At 31.1% G+C, this 19,797-nt stretch overlaps 1 long non-coding RNA gene across 1 annotated transcript; it reads left to right on the plus strand.

Moving 5' to 3' along the window:
- The first annotated feature begins 554 nt into the window (after nt 1–554).
- On the plus strand, nt 555–18,153 carry LOC147806571 (uncharacterized). The gene is made up of 2 exons (XR_015435967.1): nt 555–1,117; nt 9,446–18,153. It is a non-coding gene; the product is annotated as an uncharacterized LOC147806571 (long non-coding RNA).
- The last annotated feature ends 1,644 nt before the right edge of the window (nt 18,154–19,797 follow it).

Consider the following 19,797-nt stretch of genomic DNA (forward strand, 5'->3'; position numbering starts at 1 on the left):
AAGTATTTTTTTCTGTAATTGTTACAAAAATAAATTGGCACTTAACCATATTTCGTTGTCGCACTTAGAATTGCTTATAAAACAAAATCTTCATTTTGACCATTTACTATTTCAAAAAAAAAAAAAAAATTTAAATTTTTAAGAATTATTCAAAGTTTAAAAAATATCAAGATCGATAACTATGAAAAAGAAATTGCTGTATTACAACTTCATCTATTTTTTTTACTTCTGAATACCTCAGGTCTTTACCGTACAGTCAATCTAAACAAAAACATACATCTTGATGTTGTAATTTTAAGAGTCAAGTTCACTTCACGAGGAAAAACGTGGTTTTTCTAGTAGTGTTCGAAATGTGTCAGTGTGAACAAAGTTATTAGAAAAGATTTTTTTTGCGAAATACTTGCGGTTTTTTTAAGCTGCTTCCAGTCAACCGGAAAGCAGCAAAGTATGTCTATTTGCGTTTTGACTCAAATTATTTGGCACGATAGCCAAAGGTGGGCCAGAGCCTTCAGATCCAGATTCCGCCAGGACAACTTATTCTTCGACCTGGACAGCATACTTTCATCCCTGTCACTCTAAGTAACGTTATTGGACAACATAAGGTTGTGTTATTTCGGAGAAAGTTTCTCCTATCAGTTCTTTAACACGTTTTATTTAATCTTTGTATTTTCGGTTTGTTGTAACTATAAATGTTATTAGGCATGTTTTTTTTCTCTTTTAATACAGATATTCCCTCAAATAAGTTGTGTTTTCCCTTATATATTTCGAGTTTGGCTTAATAGAACATTAAATAATCACTTTTATCTTTCAATGGTAAATTATCATTATTTTTTAGGAATTACATGACCTTGCTGATCTTGCCAAGGTACCCGATTGATCTTGCAAAGGCGTCCGATTCGACTAGTTATTTTGCCCCATCGTTTACGCTACGGCGCTTGACTGTATTTGCTACGACGCTTGACTGTATTTGCTACGACGCTTGACTGTATTTGCTACGACGCTTGACTGTATTTGCTACGACGCTTGACTGTATTTGCTACGACGCTTGACTGTATTTGCTACGACGCTTGACTGTATTTGCTACGACGTCTGATAGTATTTGCCTACGACGCCTGCTGTAAGTACTCTCTGTATTGCTTTATTTATTGTTATAATGGTCTAAGATATTTTTAATTGAAAATATTCGAAATTAAATTTTTAATCTAAGTGAGTTAATGATATTCTTATCTTGTATTGTGATTTTATCATCCCTTTTATTAGATTAATTTTTTAAACCTTTTTTTTTTTAAAAAAAATGTACCACTTCAAAAATAATGCTAAATAATGAAAAGTGTCAAACGTTTTCAAAATGTTCAAGCGTTGTATATCTTTTTCATGAATTCTAAAATTATGCTGCCCTGTTACACGAAAGTTTGTACTGGCTAAAGAAAAAAGGGAAAAATATTAATTTTATATAACAAAAGAATTGATGGCAATGCAATTTATTATTTAACATTGACATTTATGAAGAAAAATGCTTACTCGTAGTAGAACATATCAGTAGTTCTGAAGTAGAACATAAAGCACTCCTTTATTTGCATTTAACATTTAGGAATTATATTTTAGTTTTCGCGCCAAGTGCAGTTGTAGAGTAATGTTTATAGAAATATATGTAACCATGGTTGAACAGCCGACCCAAATTTTGAGATTACGGCTACCAATGCTCAACTCTGAAGCCTTATAATTTTTAACCCAATCCAGAAGACAAGGGAACTCCTGAATCCCCCAGAGGAATTGATTTGTTAAGCCAACTTGGAGAGCTTTGTGACCCTGGCAGATTTAAAGTGCACCAGTCGCCATTTATTACACGGGGGAATTCTTCTGCCATCTGAGTTCGAACTCCCGTTCTCACGAACACAAGTCCAACGCCCTACTAATCAGGCTATCCCAGCCCCCGAGTAATGTATATTTTATAACCGTCGTTAAACAGCCGACCCCATTTTTTGGGTTTACGACTGCTAATGTTAAACACCGTAGCCTAGTAATTTGGTACCGAATACAGAAGACAAGGGAACCGCTGGATAAAGTACGGGGAGAAATTTGCTTTCGTGGAGGACTTTTTGATAGAACTAACCCGCATTTGCGTTACAAGGAGAGGAAGACCACGAAATCCTTCTATGGTTAGCCTGACAGCAAGAGGACTTTAACCCATGATCCATCTACCACTGTGGATATTTTTACGTCAGCACTGGTCGGTGCATGCCGGAAGCCAATTTCTTTTGACCAGCCATCCCTGGGATTTGAACCCGGTTCACCTCATTTGAAGGCGAACGCACTATCCCCTGAGCCACCACGTTTCCAGAGTAATGTATAATTTATTTTTAGATCCGTTTGCAGCAGCTGACCTAATTTTTTGAGTAAACCACTACAAATGTTCAACTCCGTTGCCTTGTAATTTGGAACCAAACCCGGAAGACAAAGGAAATCCTTGATCATATATTTGGAGACATTTGCCGTAGTGGAGGACTTTTTGATGGAACAAACTCGCATTTGTGTTTCAAGCAGAGGAAACCCACGAAAACCTCCCATGGATTGCAAGACGGCAAGGGGACTCTAACCCATGATCCGTCAACCCCTGAGGTTATTTTACGTCAGCACTGTGGTCGGTGCAAGACGAATGCGGAATTCGTATTAAGCAGTTTTCACTGGGATTCGAACCATTTTCAGCTCATTGGAAAACGAACGCTCTATCCCCTGAGTCAAATTAAATCCGTCACTTAAGTGTACCGTACAAGTTACTGCATTTTGTTTTGAAGGCATGTTTAAATGATACTACAAGTTAAAATTATGAAATCAAAACCATCTGAAATATAAACAATTAAATAAAGCTCTCCCCTTTCAACGGGTAGCGATAAAATTATCAAACGAAGATGCAATACCACTGTTTTAGAGCACTGACTCATGGTACAAAAGAAAATGTTGAGTCCTTATGTGTCAAGTTAAAAATTTAATGTGAAGTAAGATCATGTTAAAATAAGCAATTGTGTCAACTTGTAAAATTTTAATTTGAAAACTGTCCTAGCTATAGATAACTGTAAAGCTAAATTTTTCATAAAAATATCACTAATTTGCATACAATTGCACTAATTTGCATCCATAAATACTAATTTGCATTCGAGATACACAAGAGTATTTCAAACATCGCTACAAAACTAAGGAATCGATTAAAAAAAAATATCGTCCTCTAAGTCAAAATATGAAGGTAGTATTCCTTTGATCTTAAGCATCTCGAAACATGTATCCTCAAAAAATTACGAAAGAATATATAGATATTTTTTACTACAACGTTCTTCTACCCCTTTATAAATTTGTAGCCTTTTAGAAAGGCTTTTGAGGGATTAGAAAAACTATATGAAATGTAACTAAACACTTCCACAGCTAACGCAAAAACTGAAGAAGAGACAAAACCTACAATTTTATAAATTGCATTAAATCCTATTATTTTTTGTCTTTAAAGATCATTTCTTACAAAAATAATTTATCACTTTTTGCATTGACAAGGCACAATAAAGCAGACATTTTGCTTTTGAAGTGTATTTAATTCAATTCGTACTATTAGTTCACGCTCTTTCTATTATCTTGTTCAAATTTTAAATCGTTCATAAAATATTCTTTATTCATCCATTTATGTTCAAATACGGTTTTTTAAACTTGTAGTGGATGACACTTGATGTTAATACAGTTTTTTCAATTATTAATTCATTCATTAAATTTAATGAATTAATTTTAGTATTATGTGTGATAAAATTTTTCAATTTAATAAAAAGCAACTAAATAAAAAATTTCTTTATTAACCTAAGTAGCAATTAAATTTTTTTTAATATTACTTTCTTCTGCTATCAATAAAATGTTTACATCTGGTTTTATGCAAAATAATTGAACTGGTTGCATTATGTTGACCACACTTGTTTTGTAGAAAATATATTTTTCAAAAATTAATAGGTCTATATTTTTCAAGACAATTTGTTCAATTCCTGAGGAAACATAGAGCTAAAAGATAATTGTCTGTTTTAATTGTTAAATAGAATCTGCAGTTTATGTGAAACAAGCACAACGAGTAATGGGAGAAAAAAGAGAAGGTGATGATGTTTTTTTGAGAATCACCTTTAGTAAAAAGAAGTAATAGAAAAAAATAAACTTTTTTGAATTCAATTCCTACTTAGACCAACAAAGAAATATTTTATTTTAGTTGCTTTCTATAAAGCAATTAAATATTTTTCTTCCATATGAAACTAAAATTAATTAAATAAATTTAATGAATGAATTAATATTTGAAAATTTTTTATTAACATCAAGTGTCATCCACTACAAGTTTAAAAAACCGTTGTTGTTACATATGGCTTTATTGGAAATATTAATCCATATACAATGCTCAACTTTAAGTGAACTTAAACAAGGAGTAAAAAGGAACAAAATTACAATAACAAACACAGAAAACACATGACAAACACATAAGAATACAAAAAGAACACATAGAAAAAATTAAATTAATAAAAAAATATATAAAATATAAATAGTGAAGAATGAGGAGTAGTCTTTACAGAGAGTTCATGTGATCTCTGGCATCCCAGTAAAGTTTACACAGATCACCCCGCTCTTGGGATTGTTTGTCCAGTAAAGGGCATTCTAAATTGTAGAACTTCATTTTGTCTTCTGTAATATTAGCTTCTTGAACGACCAGGATGTCGTTGTTCTCCTCTGCGACTACTCTCTTAATTTCTGAAAACTTTGCAGAAGAAAGCCCTCCGGCATTCCACTGCAGGATAGAAAAACTAAAACTCCTTGCTCTATTTGCACTTATCGCCTTAGCCATCGCCATTACTCATTTAGCACCACCCAGGAGGCACGTGCGATTTAAGGATATCACGGACGCGAGTAACTTTGGGGTATTTGAACTTGAAAATTTGAACAAGGTATAGGAAGAGCGTGAACTAACAGTAGGAATTGGAAAAAAACGCTTAGTTTCAAACGCCTAGTTCAGATCGTCCGCGTTCCAATGAGGTTAAACCGGGTTCGAATCCCAGTGATGGGTGGTCGATACGACTTCCGCATCCGGCTTGCACCGACCACACTGCTGACGTATAATCTCCTCAGTGGCACGCGGATCATGAGTTAGCCCTCTTGCCGTCAGGATAATTATATTAGGTTTTTGTGGTCTTCCTCTCCATGTAACGCAAATATGGGTTAGTTCCATCAAAAAGTCCTCCGCGAAGGAAAATTTTTCCCAATACTTCATGCAGGAGTTCCCTTGTCTTCTGGATCGAGTTCAAAATAACAAGGCTACGGAGTTGAACATTAGTAGTCAGAAACCCAAATTTGGGACGGCTGTTCAACGACGGTTATAAAATTACAAAATAAAGTACACAAAATATCGGTCGGTCAAAAACAAGTTTAGTGGTCACCACTAGCTACATGGGACTAAATAAAATTAAGTTTCAACCAAAAAAAATTACAATCATTTGCCATTCACTCACCTCTGCCTCTTTTTTTAATTTGGTACCCCTATCTCTCCACTCTTTAGTACCTTTCTAGTAATGCAGCACATAATGCGTTTAATTTTAATAGCCTTTGTTTATTTTTTTCTTCTTCAATTTAAATGTTTGACAAGTTGAGTAATAATTGTAAAGAATAATTTATTTCAAAGAGTCTTTAAATAGGAGCACAATAAAGTTCTAACTTTTTTTTTCAATCTTTTTGAATGGAAGGGTTTTATGTCTTCATTATCATCTGATGTGATATTTGTTGACTTTTTCTGTCCTTTTTTTTATTGACAATTTGTTTCAACATCTTTTCAGATTCACCTAACTTATTTTTTATTGAGGCTTTGAAAGTAGAATTAATTAATGACGTGAAGAAACTTATCAAAAAGTCAGCAGATTTTGTTTCTTTTTGCTGGAAGATGAAGTGGGGAAAAAACCGGCCAGTACAGTGTTTAGCGCACATAACATTAGGAATTTTGAAACCAAAATAGCAATTTTCTGTTCAACATCAGGTCACGTATAATTTCTCACAGATTAACGAAAGGTTAGAGATCGTGCCATGTTGGATATCATGGCACTTAAGAAATGTAATATTAGATGTCATGTCACTTAAGTCATGTTAGGTACGAAGTTATAGTTTGATTAAAAATTAAGGTCTGACAAATAAAGCGCTTTTCCCTTTATATATCATCATAATATTAAAATATTTTTTGAAATATCCTACGTTTAACAGAAACTACATTAAAAAATGCTATTGAAAATTCAAATAAATTTAATTAAAAATTAATTAATTATAAAATCGACAGTTAGCAAATGTCTCTATTTCAAAGCAAATATTTAGATTGATCATCCAGTCATCTCAAATTTTTTAGAAACTTTTTCTTTAAAAAAATTTTTTTTTAAAAATTAAGAATTTTTTTTCTTCCTTTTTATATATGTGCATGATAAACTTTCTTAGAACTCTATCTTGAAAAATATGAATTCGACGGACAATTCCACGATTTTTATATTTTATTTTATAACAGTCGAACAGTCGTTGCGTTTAGGACTACTAATGTTCAACTCCGGAAATTTGTACTTTTGAACCCAAACAATGGAACTCTTGGATGGAAAGAAATTTGCCTTCAACGGATGACTTTTTTGATGGAATTGACCCTCATATGCTTTTCATGGAGAGTAAAACCACTGAAGTCTCTTACGGTTAGCCTAACGTCAAAAGGGACTCATGATCGTCTACCACTCAAGATATTTTACTTTAGCACTGTGGTCGGTGCGAGCCGGGTGCGGTATTCGTATCGATCTGCCACTGCTGGGATTACAACCCTTTTCACCTCGTTGGTAGGCGAGTAATCTATCCCCTGAGCCTCCACGACCCTTTATTGATGTATTGTATGCATAAATGCTTTAATGTGAAGCTGGGTACAATGAACAGATCGAGTTATAAATTAAAATTTGACTAGGTACGCGGAATCGGTCCGGTGACAAATAAAATTTTTACCGGGTACCCCAGAACCGATTCGGTAAGATTCGATTTTTTCCGGGACCCAACGATATTTCAGTACTCGGTACATCTCTTCTTGAAAAAAAAGTTACAATCTTTTATATCTATGAAAGTTTGTCATTTTATAGCTTGAGAACTTTGTACTTGAGTTCATTACTTAGATGATTTTCAAGTAAAAAAAATTTTTTTTTAAATTGTTGGAATTACTTACTTAATCATGTGTGTTCACATCTACTAAGTTTTGCTAAAATCAAAGGGGTCAGGCTAAAAGTGATCTGACAGGAGAGGACTGTTTTGAATTGTTTTTTGAAAATGGTCGTTAATAATTATTAAACTTTCCAACTGTTTAGTTACTTAACAGGGTGAGTAGTGTTTTAATAAGTGCTTGAAGGTGCTTATTTTGATTTACATTTTTTTAAAATCCCTTAAAAGTTCTTTTTTATTTGGGGTTTGTAAAAAGTGCTCAATTTTCTATCTTTTAAAAAAAGATTGTTTTCATTGTCGTTCTAAACTACGAAAAATGCATGATTTTCGCAATTTTCACTGAAATATTTATCAAACTAGTTGTTATTTATTATAGAAACTAGTTTAAAATAAATTATTATTTATTATCGTGACTAGTTTAAAATAAACTATTATTTATTACGGAAACTAATTTAAAATAAATTGTTATTTATTATAGAAACTAGTTTAATAAATTATTATTTATTATGGAAACTAATTTGAAATAAATTATTTATAATAGGAACTAGCTAGTTGGCTGAGTATGTGAAGTTTGAAATCTTTTAAAAAAAATCTTATGCGAAATGTTTTAAAATTTTATTGATTTTATGTTCTTAAATTAAGAACTTTAAACAATAGTGAAAAATAATTTTTATTACATTTAATTTTATTTACCTAATTATGAATTTTTTTTAGAAAGTGATTAAAAATTTTTTTCCCCTAAAAAGTACTTAAAAGGGGCTTATTTTATGTTGATAAATCCATCTACGTACCCTGTTTAAGTTTGGGACGTAAAATATTATTCAATCCGTAGTTTTAAATAAACCGAATATAAATCCTATTTAAACCGGAAAAAAAGTAGTTTGTCCTTTTAGTTCTGTAAATTAATTTTTTGTTATATTTTGTGTTTTTGTGCGAACAAGAATAATCTCATGAAAGACGTCTCCCTGAGGTCAATCTTTTTTAAAAATGATTCAATAATGACCATTTGAGTAAAACTCAATGGTGCGTAAATAGTGAAACTGTTTATCGCTAAATAAACAAACGAATATTCACATGGAATACAAATTTGAACTGACAATATTGCTTGTTGGCAAACAAATATTTGAATAAGGGATGCATTTTATAGAGGACTGAATTCACATTAAATACGAAATGAAAATCATTACAGTCGGACCTCTCTTTAACGAAGTCGCTAATTCCTGATAAAAAATTCGTTACATGGAAAATTCGCTGAATAAAAAATCATCATTTGAAGACATGCTTTAAATCCATAACAGTAGACATAATTAAAATAGCAATTGATATACCTTTATCTTGTAAATTATTATCTACTATCGAATTATTTCGAATGATTTTAACTTTTTATCATATAAAGGTTTTGTGATTTCTTCATCTTCGTCGTATTCCTCACAATTTATTGCTGTATTGTTTTCATTTTTTAAACTGTATAAAATATCCGATTCAATTAATGTTTCTGTGGTTGCCACTTCAGAATCTATAAAAAGAACATCCTTAATTAGTCATCGTTGATTTCGTGGTTCTTTCTTAGCTCTACCCACATTTTTTTATATGTTCTTCCATAGTAATATCACCTTAGTCCTCCGCACTTTCTAAATTCTTCACGCAGACTAAGAATCCAGCTTTAGCAAAACTGTTACGAATAGTAAGATTTGTAACATCATAGTTCATGCTCTGGAAATTGCTGTTATGCTTTCTCTTAAATTGATTTTTGGCACGGATTCCTGTATGAAACGCAAATAAAAGGGGAGAGGGATTTTACTGATATCTCTGAAAAGTAAGTAACTGCGAAAATCAATTCAAGATCCCCATAAAATGCGTTAACGAGTTTGAAATGTTCTAAAATATATTGGGAAATAGGGAAAGTCGATCTTAAAGAAAAGTTCGTTAAATAGAAAATTCACTTCGCTATTTAGTTATTTTGAGAAGAAATTTCTAAAATGTTCTTGCTTCCTCTAAACAGAAAGCAAAATAGATAAATTTCGTAAAATTGAAGTTCGTTTAATAGAAGTTCAAGCAATTTATTCGCTGACTTAGCTTTGCGAATAAAATTTTTTTATTTATGACGTTGAGAATTAGTTTCTCCCCCCTTTACTCTTATTTCAAGTTCTATGTGCAGTTTGAACCATGATTTTTTTTTGAGTAATGTGCTCAAGTTTTAATTTTCTATTTTTATTTCTAGGAAAAAAGAGCCACAAGGATATCGCCTCATGTTCCGTCAGACCAAGTTGAATTTTGGGCCACCATGGCCTAAGGCACCTAGGCCAAACCTTATAAAGGACTGGCAAGACTGACTTCACGTCACAGAGGATTGAGCCGGAAATAGATAAGTACATTTTTATACATTTTTACATTTTCGAAAATGATTATCATAGCTTCCGTCATTTATCACGGAATATTTCACGCCAATTACCATTGCAAAGGAGCCAAAGGTATTCAAAAGTTGAAAAAAATATATGTAGATATCTGCCCGACGGTGCTATGATATATGGCTCTGTGAGTTGGTTTCTTTTTTTGTGTTTCTTGTAAGTTTCTTGTGAACTACACCCCAGAAGTCACCAAAACGTGGTGATAATTTTTACGAAAAATCTCCCCTTCACTTGCTACGAACTCCATTGCAGCGTGATTATTAAGTAAAGCCTCTGTTATGAAGCTCTTTGGAATACAAAACATTAAGGCGCATTTCGATTAAAATATTTTATTCAAACTGACTAACATATACACAGTCATCAAAGTACCATTCAAAGGATGCATGCACATGCACAGGTGGTAATGTCATGGAGTGAATCGCCTCGATTTTCCAAGCTAGTCTCCTTTTCTATGACTGATCGCAGACATAATCTTTCGAACGAGATAGTGCTTCCTCAAGAACATTGCTACGCCTCATGTAGCCCAGAATACTAGAGATGGTTGTGAAATTTCGATGATAGGTCCTGTAACCATCCTTTACCGTCCCAAATTTTCTCTATGTGGCTTTTATGTTTCAGGCGCCTTAAAATATTATCATGATGGGCGCATGTGTGAAGGTCGGACCCGGGAAAGAAAAGTGCAGGTCACCGGGGAAACTGGCTAAGACAGAAACTTTGGAGTTCTTATACTGTAAGAACTTCTATGGTAGATTTGATTTGAGTTTTTGGAGCAAGAGCCAGTTTTGGCTATATCACGTCTCCAACTTTGTAGATATTTTACAACTAGATTCACCAATCTGTTTTGGTTTAAAACCTAGATAGATGTATAAATTCCAGTGTCCTTAAGATATGAGATTATCTCCTATGAGGGAAAATAAAGACGGATGGAAGCTACCAAAATGGCGCAGTCTCTGGTTTTTAAATTTGCTACCCTCTGTTAAAATATGTACAGCAGTTTAATGTTCTTTATAATTGGTGCGTTCTGGTTCATTTACAAAAAGGTGTTTATGAGTTTTTCGTGTGTGGCCAATGCGCAATCAGTTAAAGGAATCAGTTAAAGGAATCAGTATTCTGTCATTAGCGATTCTTTATAGTTGTGCTGGTTACCACATGAACTGTTAGATTATTTTTGTTAAAATTTTGTTGTATATATTTTAACTGCATTTTTCCCCATTCCAAAAGTTGTTCCCGAAATATCGAAAAGTAATTTATTTTTGCTGTTACATTATGTGTGAACTACCTCTCATTTTCAATACATCTCCGTTTATTTTTCTAATCGTTAAAATGCAAGATGCGGGACCTGCAATATCTTATTACGTCCCGTAGCTGTTCGTTAAGTCTGCCTCTTTCTGTGTTGAACAGTGCACAAAGATATCACCCGGTATAACTTTTGGTCTAATGATCGAATTTTCACGAATTAAATGCCGATCATATTGGTTTAAATGACTGCCTAAAATATCAAATTTTTGCTAACTATTAAGTTATAGAATCAGACACCTAAACTCATTTTCTCTGAATAAACATATGTAACAAAAATAAATATTGTTTAGATTGAGTTTCACATATTGAAATGGTGCTTATTGAAATATTCAAGAATTACTTATAGTTATTTGTAAATGTTAGAAAAGACAATTAAAATGGACAGTAATTACAAGTATTAGTTTAATTAGGCACGTGATTAAAATAAAAGTAAGCTAAATATATTGGTAAATATTATTGCAGATTATTTGGCTTAGCTCAGCTAATCCGTCGCATTGCTCAGCTGTGTTAAGAAAAAAGGAATGAATAACTACTCTTCAAAATGTGTAAAACATAGTACAACAACAGATGCATAATATTTTCAACTCTACCATGTTAATATTCGTAAGAAATTTGGCTAAATGAAATTCATTCTATTCACCCTTTCATTTCTAACTGCATTCGAAACCTGGAGAAGCTACTATTAAGAATACTGTCGATGATCTGACTGTAATAGAAAAGAATACTGTACTGAGAATACTGTAATAGAAAACTGTCGATGATCAAAATCGAACCATTTAACTTACCACAAAATATATTTAAATTAACGTAGTTAATGGTGAAACATTGTTTTATATGAAATCTGAATCAACAAAAAATATTTAAAATTTATTCTAATAATATTCCAATTACAATATAAGTAAGAAATGAAAATTATAAAATAGAATATACCGTATGGATAAACGTATTCTATAATTGAGTGCAATAATTTTTAGATTTGCTTAAAAAATCTCTTATACTATATGGCTAAATGCACTAAAAGTGAAATAGTAAATGTTCAATCCACCTTCTTTACAAAACCATAGGGATGGCGTTCACCAGATCACTCCCAGATATGGGTACCCCCCCTCCCATAATTTAAGGGTCAGAAATCTAAATCTATCGAGAGAAAAGTGATTATTCAGAGTAGGAACGTTTTTGTCTTTGATTCTGTAACTTAATTGCTAACCCTTATTTAAAATCACTCCTTTAAGTGATTATGGTTGGAAATCAGTTCTTGAAAATTCGATCAATAGAACAAAAATTATTCCTACTGATATATTTTTTTATTTCGGGCATTGAAGATTGGTCGTGAAAAGAAGCAAACCGTTTTATGTGTTTCCTCAAAATGAAAATTGTAGAGAAGTATGTATACTTGATAGCAGTATCATATACAGGAGTATATTGTCGCAAGTTGTTCGGCGGTGATGTTTGGATAAAATTCGTATAGTTTGTCTGCGGTAAGAACACCTCCACCCTCCCCCACTTCAAAGTTTGAGGCCGTCTGCTGCTATGGAAACAAGAATAACGCATCTCAGGGAGAGTAGCATCTCTTAACTCTAGGGATAACACGATAGACTGAAGAAAAAGATTCCCTTTCTCTCGCTGACCCGACCTAAAACCTTTCCTGAACAGTGACCCTCCACCCCTACTTATTGTTACAGCTCGTTACCATAATCACCGCCATTGGCCCAGACGAGGGGAGTTCTTACTTTAGACAAACTTTGTTATTTAGGTTTCAACCAGAACTGCTTATTAAGGAACCTTTATTTACATCGCACTACCGCTGCACAAAGAGCTATTGAAAACGATTACGAAGACTGCGTTGGAGAATTTCCGAGAGATAAACTCTGCTTCTATTTCAAGTAAGAGTTGAATTAATTTAAAATGGCTCCTACTTGATCATTTGACTTACTTGCCTACTTAATAAGATATTTACATTGATCGAGAGGGCACGTTTAGTACAAACGAGTGAGGCTATCGGCTATCTCTGCGCTGTCATATAGTGGAAAATAGGAAAACTTGGAAATATATCTGAAAAAAGAAGCAAGTTTAAAAAACAAGTTTAAGAAAAAAAGTACACAAATATTACTCCAAGTCCTTATTTAGCAAAACTTTCTATGATTAAAGCTTGAGAATGATTGCTTACGGAAATAAATTTTCCAATATAATTTTTAAAGAACTATCAAGAGAGTTTGTCTGAACATTTAAATCTTTCGAAAAACTGAAATCAGGAAAAAAATTTACGAAAATGATATCCAAAAGAAATAAGTTCAAAATATCCCTTCAAATTCATGCTGAATTTATGGAAACGAAAGGAAACTGTAACTTATCGATATCTATAATCGAACTTCGCCACTATCTCACAGAACTATGTGTCAACAGAGAAATCACTTTTAGATCAGACAAATGAAAGGAAGTCTTAACTGGACTGGAGAACATGAGGATTGCACCCGTGATTTTTATTTAGAGTCAGAGTCATGAGTAGAGTCAGAGTAGTTATCAGTCAGTCATGGTCCAACTCTCTGCTGCCAGAGTCATCACCGGTCTCCGCAACAGCTGTCCTAGGGATATTGTATTGTATGAAGTTGACCTGCAACCTCTCAGTTTACGAAGCAGATACCTTTTGATCAAATACTTTGCCAAACTCATCAGTTATGGTGACGAGCACAGAACCTCTAGTTATGTGCCCAACTGGAAAAACAATCGTCGCCTTAAGAGAGAGAGAGCCCGCTTAGTCGCGCTGAAAGCGAGGGTTGGCTGCACAATAAAGTAGAATGTCTCTTTGGCAGGTTGCATGAATGTTGCTACGTCGTTCCACGAACGCGTCTTTTTTAGAACGGATTTATGCTCTTATACCAACAAGGGCTTACAGCACCCAGAGTATCTAAGATGGCTTGCTCTGGAAACTATTCATAAAATTCCAAATGATGCCTCACAGATCTACACTGACGGTAGCATGGGTGCTGGTGCTATATCGGGTAGTGGAATTTTCATCTTAACTCTTTCATTCCGGTAGGATCTGAGATTTTGAGTTCCCCTGTTACGGCAGTTCTCAGAAGGAAGGTTTTTCACTTGAACTCGACCACGGTCCCACCCAGTGAGATAAGTAAAAGGGGTGTAAATGATTCTCCTTTCTCTTCATTGAAACTCAGTCAAGTGGGGAAAAAATGCATGCAGCAACAAATTGTTGGATAAGTTTAAAACACCCCATTTACCAAAACGTTAGTTCAGCACTTTTTTGGCGACGAATAACTAGAATTGTAAAAGTTTCCTTCCTTCTTTTTTTGTTTTCTTTTTACATCTTTTCTATTGTTTTTTTTTTTACTCGATTTTTTTCACAAAATCATGAAATGTAAAAAGTTTAGATAAAAATTGCTCTTCAATAAATTTTTTATTACATTGCATTATTTCAAATAATTCCTGAATAATTAATTTAGCTTTAAATAATATGTATACCATACCTCACAAATTTCTCTGTTTTTCCACTTCCGATATCGAATCTCGAGACTTCTTTACTCACATTTTATTTAACTTAAAAATAATTTGAATAATCTATTATTTTTTATTAAATGGAGATTTTTATTAAATAGTTTTTTAATACGTAGTATATTGCATTAAATTTTTCAGAATCTTAAAGATTAAATTATAAAATTTTGCTCAATCTTAAAGATTAAAGTTTAAAGATTAATATTTTGCAGAATCTGAACGATTTAGCTATCTTAATTTTATAAATGAGAATACCCATGGCTCGAAATGATCAGTTGAACAGTCCCTAAAAAATACTAGATTTTATTTTTTAACCGTTTGACGAAGATGAGACACCGGTGTTCCTTTTATATATACTTTTTCTTGCACTCAAATTACCATCTATAACTTATTTCAGTATTTTTTAATTGTAAAAAACAGTATGATAGTTTCTAAAAAACTCTGTTAGATTATCAGAATTATATTTATACTAAAATATGAAATATGAATATAATAATTTGAAAAAAAATTTTATTTTCATACATGTAAAAAAGTTATCCGAAATTGATTTTCAAAATTAAAGAAATTGTAAAAATTGAAAATTAAAGAAAATTGTTTCTTTTAGATCAAAATAACTGTGTGTGAAAATAAAGGCAGACTTTAAAAAATATATATATATAATGTTTGGAAGTGATCTGTGTTTGGAAGATTTTATCTAACTCAGAAAAAGATACGGGTGTTTCATGCTCTATTTCATAACCATAAATTATTAAAATGCTAAATATAATATTTTTCACTTATTTTCAACCAAATTGTCTTAGTGTAAACAAATTTTATACTATTTGAGTAATACTTTTTGATCCCCATAATTAGATTCAGAGAGAGTAATAGAAAGGCATAATAGTTAAAGGTATAAGTTTCAATATTTCTCTTTACTGATCTATGAAGGCCATATATTCCAAATTATCTTTTCCTTTCTGACAACAATATTTTGAAAAATATTTATTTTCATTCTGAGGAATCACCTGTGTATTGAATTTTTCATCGAAATGAATAGTTATATGAAATAATATGCATATTCTAAGTGGACCTCTTAAGACAAAAATATTATTTCTTTTCATTAAATAGAATCATCACTCAAAATTATTAAATTTTGAGTGATAATATTTAGAGCAGCATTTTATTGCAGAGCACATCTTATATTGTTCAATAAATTAGTAATAAAACTGAATGATATCAAGACCTGCGTTTTCATCTTTAAGAACTAAGCCTTTACATAACGTGCTCGCTATCTTGTAGGCAAGAACATTCGGATAGTGTCATCGGCTTCATTAACTTTAAATTAAATTATAACAAAAACTATACCCGCATCTGGTGGCCACAAGTTATCACATTTTATTTGTGTGTATTATTATAGATATATGGTTAGTTTATGATTGAAGAATCAGAAAGATGGATTAGTCTGTTTAGTATCTTTTTTTTTTTTTTTCAATGAAAAGAAATCTGTGAAAAAATAGAATACTATCATCTTAGCTAATTTGTATATAATTATCAGGCATACTTTACTTTTAACGGTATAAGTGTAATATTAAGCAATTTGTTGACATTAATATTTGATAATGGAGAATTTCAAAGTTGTTAGAATTCCTTAAATTCATTTTTTAATAAAAATAAAAGAATTTTCTTTTGTAGTTTGAAAGTATATTATTTAGTCTAAGTTTTAAAATACAAGTCTAGTTACAGATTCTTTTTTTTCTCCCAATAACCACTTTTGACGTCGAATCGGAATTTGTTTGCGTAAACGTTCAACAATAAATTAAAGAATGTGGTTAGTTCTTCATGGTTAAATGCAGCCCAACTGTTATTTTTCTAAGAAAATGTTTCTTGCTGGTTGCAATCCTTTTCAGCAAAAATGGCCAAAGTAAAATAAATTTTAGCTTTTACTATCTTATGTCAAGAAGTGTTTTGCATAGTATATTATTATATTCTCATTACGCAGCAGGTATTCGTCTTACACGCCTCAACTCAGTACCCTTTCCAACCGGCTCAATCATTCACAACACACATCGGGAATTCTTTCCCTTTTGTATAGCGATTGACACCACTATATTCTTCGATCAAGGTGTGCTGGCCTCCTTCTCCGAAAAAAAATAAATAAATAAAACGGAAACTGTATGTGAATCCTTCTTGCTCGTATATTTTTAGAAACATTTCGCCCTAGATAATTTTAAAAAAAATAATTGCTGTCGTAATTTTACAAATGTTATTAATTTATCTATTTAATTATCTTTTTCTTATTTATTTCTTACGTTAGAATGCTTTAATAAGTCACATAGGTGCTAAGCATTGTTTATTGTTGCAAAAACAAAAGTTTATACAAAACAGAACTTAAGTAATTCAGTTGTTTTTAAATTTTCTCTATAGAAAAAAAGTATAAACGATAAAGAAATTAATGCAATTAAAGATACTATCTGATTAATTTTAATATTTTGGAAGGCTTTTTCTAAATTTTAAAAGTATTTTTTATTACACTCAGTTTTTTAAAAAATTAAATAAATGAATAAAATAAACAGCACATTGGAGCGGGAAGCGGGAAGGTGATAATGTCCATTCCGTTATATTAACATTTTAAATAAAACCTGTTGATACTTGAGTTTTTTTAAAAGTAAAATGTTTCATTTATGCTCTTTTTTTCAATATTAACGTGAATAATTTTAATAAATAGAAATAGTAGTATGTTGCATGGTTAATAGCATTAAAATAACTTAAATCTTGAAAGAAAATAATAATAATAAATAAACACACTGAATAATTTTTTTTTAAATTTAATTAATGAGGTAAAAACATTTCTAATTTCCTAAAACAAAATAGGAAGAGATACATGCAATGTCAGAAAAATCAGTGCAAGATTAAATTTGCTACAACCGCAAAGAAACATCAAGTTAAGCCATATTTTCTATTCAACTCTAGCCAAAGTATTGTGCGATTCAAAATTTGATTGACGCAAAATGAAATTCATTTATACGTTGCAAAAAAAAATTACAATTTTTTTATAGAAATATATCACTTTTTAGTCTTAGGCTTACTTTGAATAATTATTGCTAAATTATTTGAAACGTGTACCATTGTTTTTTTTCGCAATAAAATTTAAAGCATAATATTTACTTCACTGATAATTTGAATATAAATTATTATATTATACTCGATATGATTGTTTTAATGCAGACATGTTTGTATATAATAATATTTTTTTATTTTATATTTTGCTATATTGGAGACAATAGTTACAGACAGAAATCATACGTTTTGGGTCGGAAAAAAATAAGGCACAAATCGTTAGTCTAGAAAACTTCTAGAAGTTTTTATTTTATACTTTGGTTGATTCCAGGCGAAAATCGTTTAATATTTGAACGCGTAATTAGTGATTCTAATCAATGACATAGCAAGGTTTTTGATTTTCATTCACAGATAGGTAGCGTCTTAGGTACAAATTGTGGATTTTTATTAGATAGCTCAGTTCTTGTAAGTATTGCGGCAAAACTTTTCGTGAATATTGTATACAAATTCAAGAAAATTCAGTTGGGAGCAAAAAATAATACACTAAACTCAGCAACCACCAAAAAATAAAATGATTGGTAGAACAAACTGGAAGATATTTGGGGAAATGATAAAACGTCTATTGGTGATGAAGGAAAATGCCCAAATATCATTTTAATTACTCACAAAAGGTAGATAAGGACAGAATAAGATAGATAGAGGAAGCTACGAATAAGAAAGGGATGAAAAGGTTTCTTTCCTTGTTTTTCAGGAATACGAACTTATAGAATGCATGGTGTCATAAAATTATCCCCGCTCGTTCTTCCAGGCTAACAGTAAATACTTTTATACGTCGTCTAGAACAATCAAACTTTCAAAATATTTTTGAAATGGAAACGATTTTTTAGAAATTTTATCCATTCCTCATGTAAGAAGAAAAATTATTGCACATTCTCCTAAATTAGAACACATAGAAAAACGGCAGACCACATTCATTCATAACGAAAATTACTAGACTTAATCCCCCTCGTTTCCTCCCTCGTGAAACAGTTGATTTTTATTTATTTTTTAATTTAAGCATACATAGACAAAGAGGTTATTCAAAAGAAAATAAAAGGAAAATTATGACTGACTAGAACTAAAGTCTTTTTCAAATTGTATTCAAATGATTAATTTATTGACAAAATTTGAAATTTATTAAAATTGCTAAAATCGAAACAGAACAAAAAACTTAGGTAACTGTTTCCAATTGCGTTATTAGAAAAAAAAAAGAAAATTTAAAAAGGAGAAAAAAAAGCTGAAAAGACAGCAAAACAACTATTGTTTTCTTTTTAAGAATTTTCTTTAATGAAAAAAAAAAAGATTTGATTACATAAAATATGATAGAGTTTTCTTATGTCTACCAATATTAATCATCAGATCTTGAATAAATTGTTTTGAATTAATTTCAATTGAATGGTACCATTGAAATAAATTTATTTTATGAATATGCTTACATTTATTAAATGGTTGATTTTGTGAAGTGATTTAAAATTTAAATATAACTATACAATGTAATTTCTTATATCATTAAAATCTTTAAAGTTTTAAATTATAATTTCTGCGCAATTAGATTTTTTTGAACAAGTATTTTAAATTCCTTAAAAGTTCTGTTTTCAAAATCTTTATTAAATATTCTAAATATTGTTAAATCTGTTTTAAGATTGGCTGCCAGCAAAGAAAAAAAAATGCCCACAATATTTAAAATCTTTTAATTTTTAAGTATTAGTTTTTAGACATTAAATTTCATTATTTCTAATAAAAATCACATTTCTTATTTTGAAAAAAAAAAAAATTTAAGAAGAGAGAAAAATAACTAAGTAGAGGAAGTTTATTTCTTATAATTTTCTGTTTCTACTTTGCATTAGTAACAATATATGTCTCTGCTTAATTCTTTACTTACTTAATTATATTTTTGTTTTTGTGTGGATTAAATTTTTTTCTATTTTTTTTCTTAAATCTATGGGAAACACCATAAACTAGGGTACGTAGTCGATCAGAGAACGTATATATGAAATTGAAAATGCATGAAAAATTTGCACTTAATAAATTGAAGTATATATTATTTTCCCCTAATTAAAACAATTAAAATTTAATTAACTCATGTTATTGTTTAAAGAGAGAGAGACCAACAGTTGAATTATTAGACATTATTTACTAAAAGAAACTAATTAAATACAATAGAAAAAGTGTAATAGAAAAAAGGCTAGATATCTTTAATTTTATCACCATAGAAAAACCTACAGTACTTAGTTAATATTATATTTATAAATCTGATGAAAATTGCACGACCTTTTGGTGTGAC

The sequence above is a fragment of the Parasteatoda tepidariorum genome, chromosome 8 (assembly GCF_982258835.1).
Source record: "Parasteatoda tepidariorum strain Cologne lab strain chromosome 8, Ptep-v5.0, whole genome shotgun sequence".
NCBI lineage: Eukaryota > Metazoa > Arthropoda > Arachnida > Araneae > Theridiidae > Parasteatoda > Parasteatoda tepidariorum.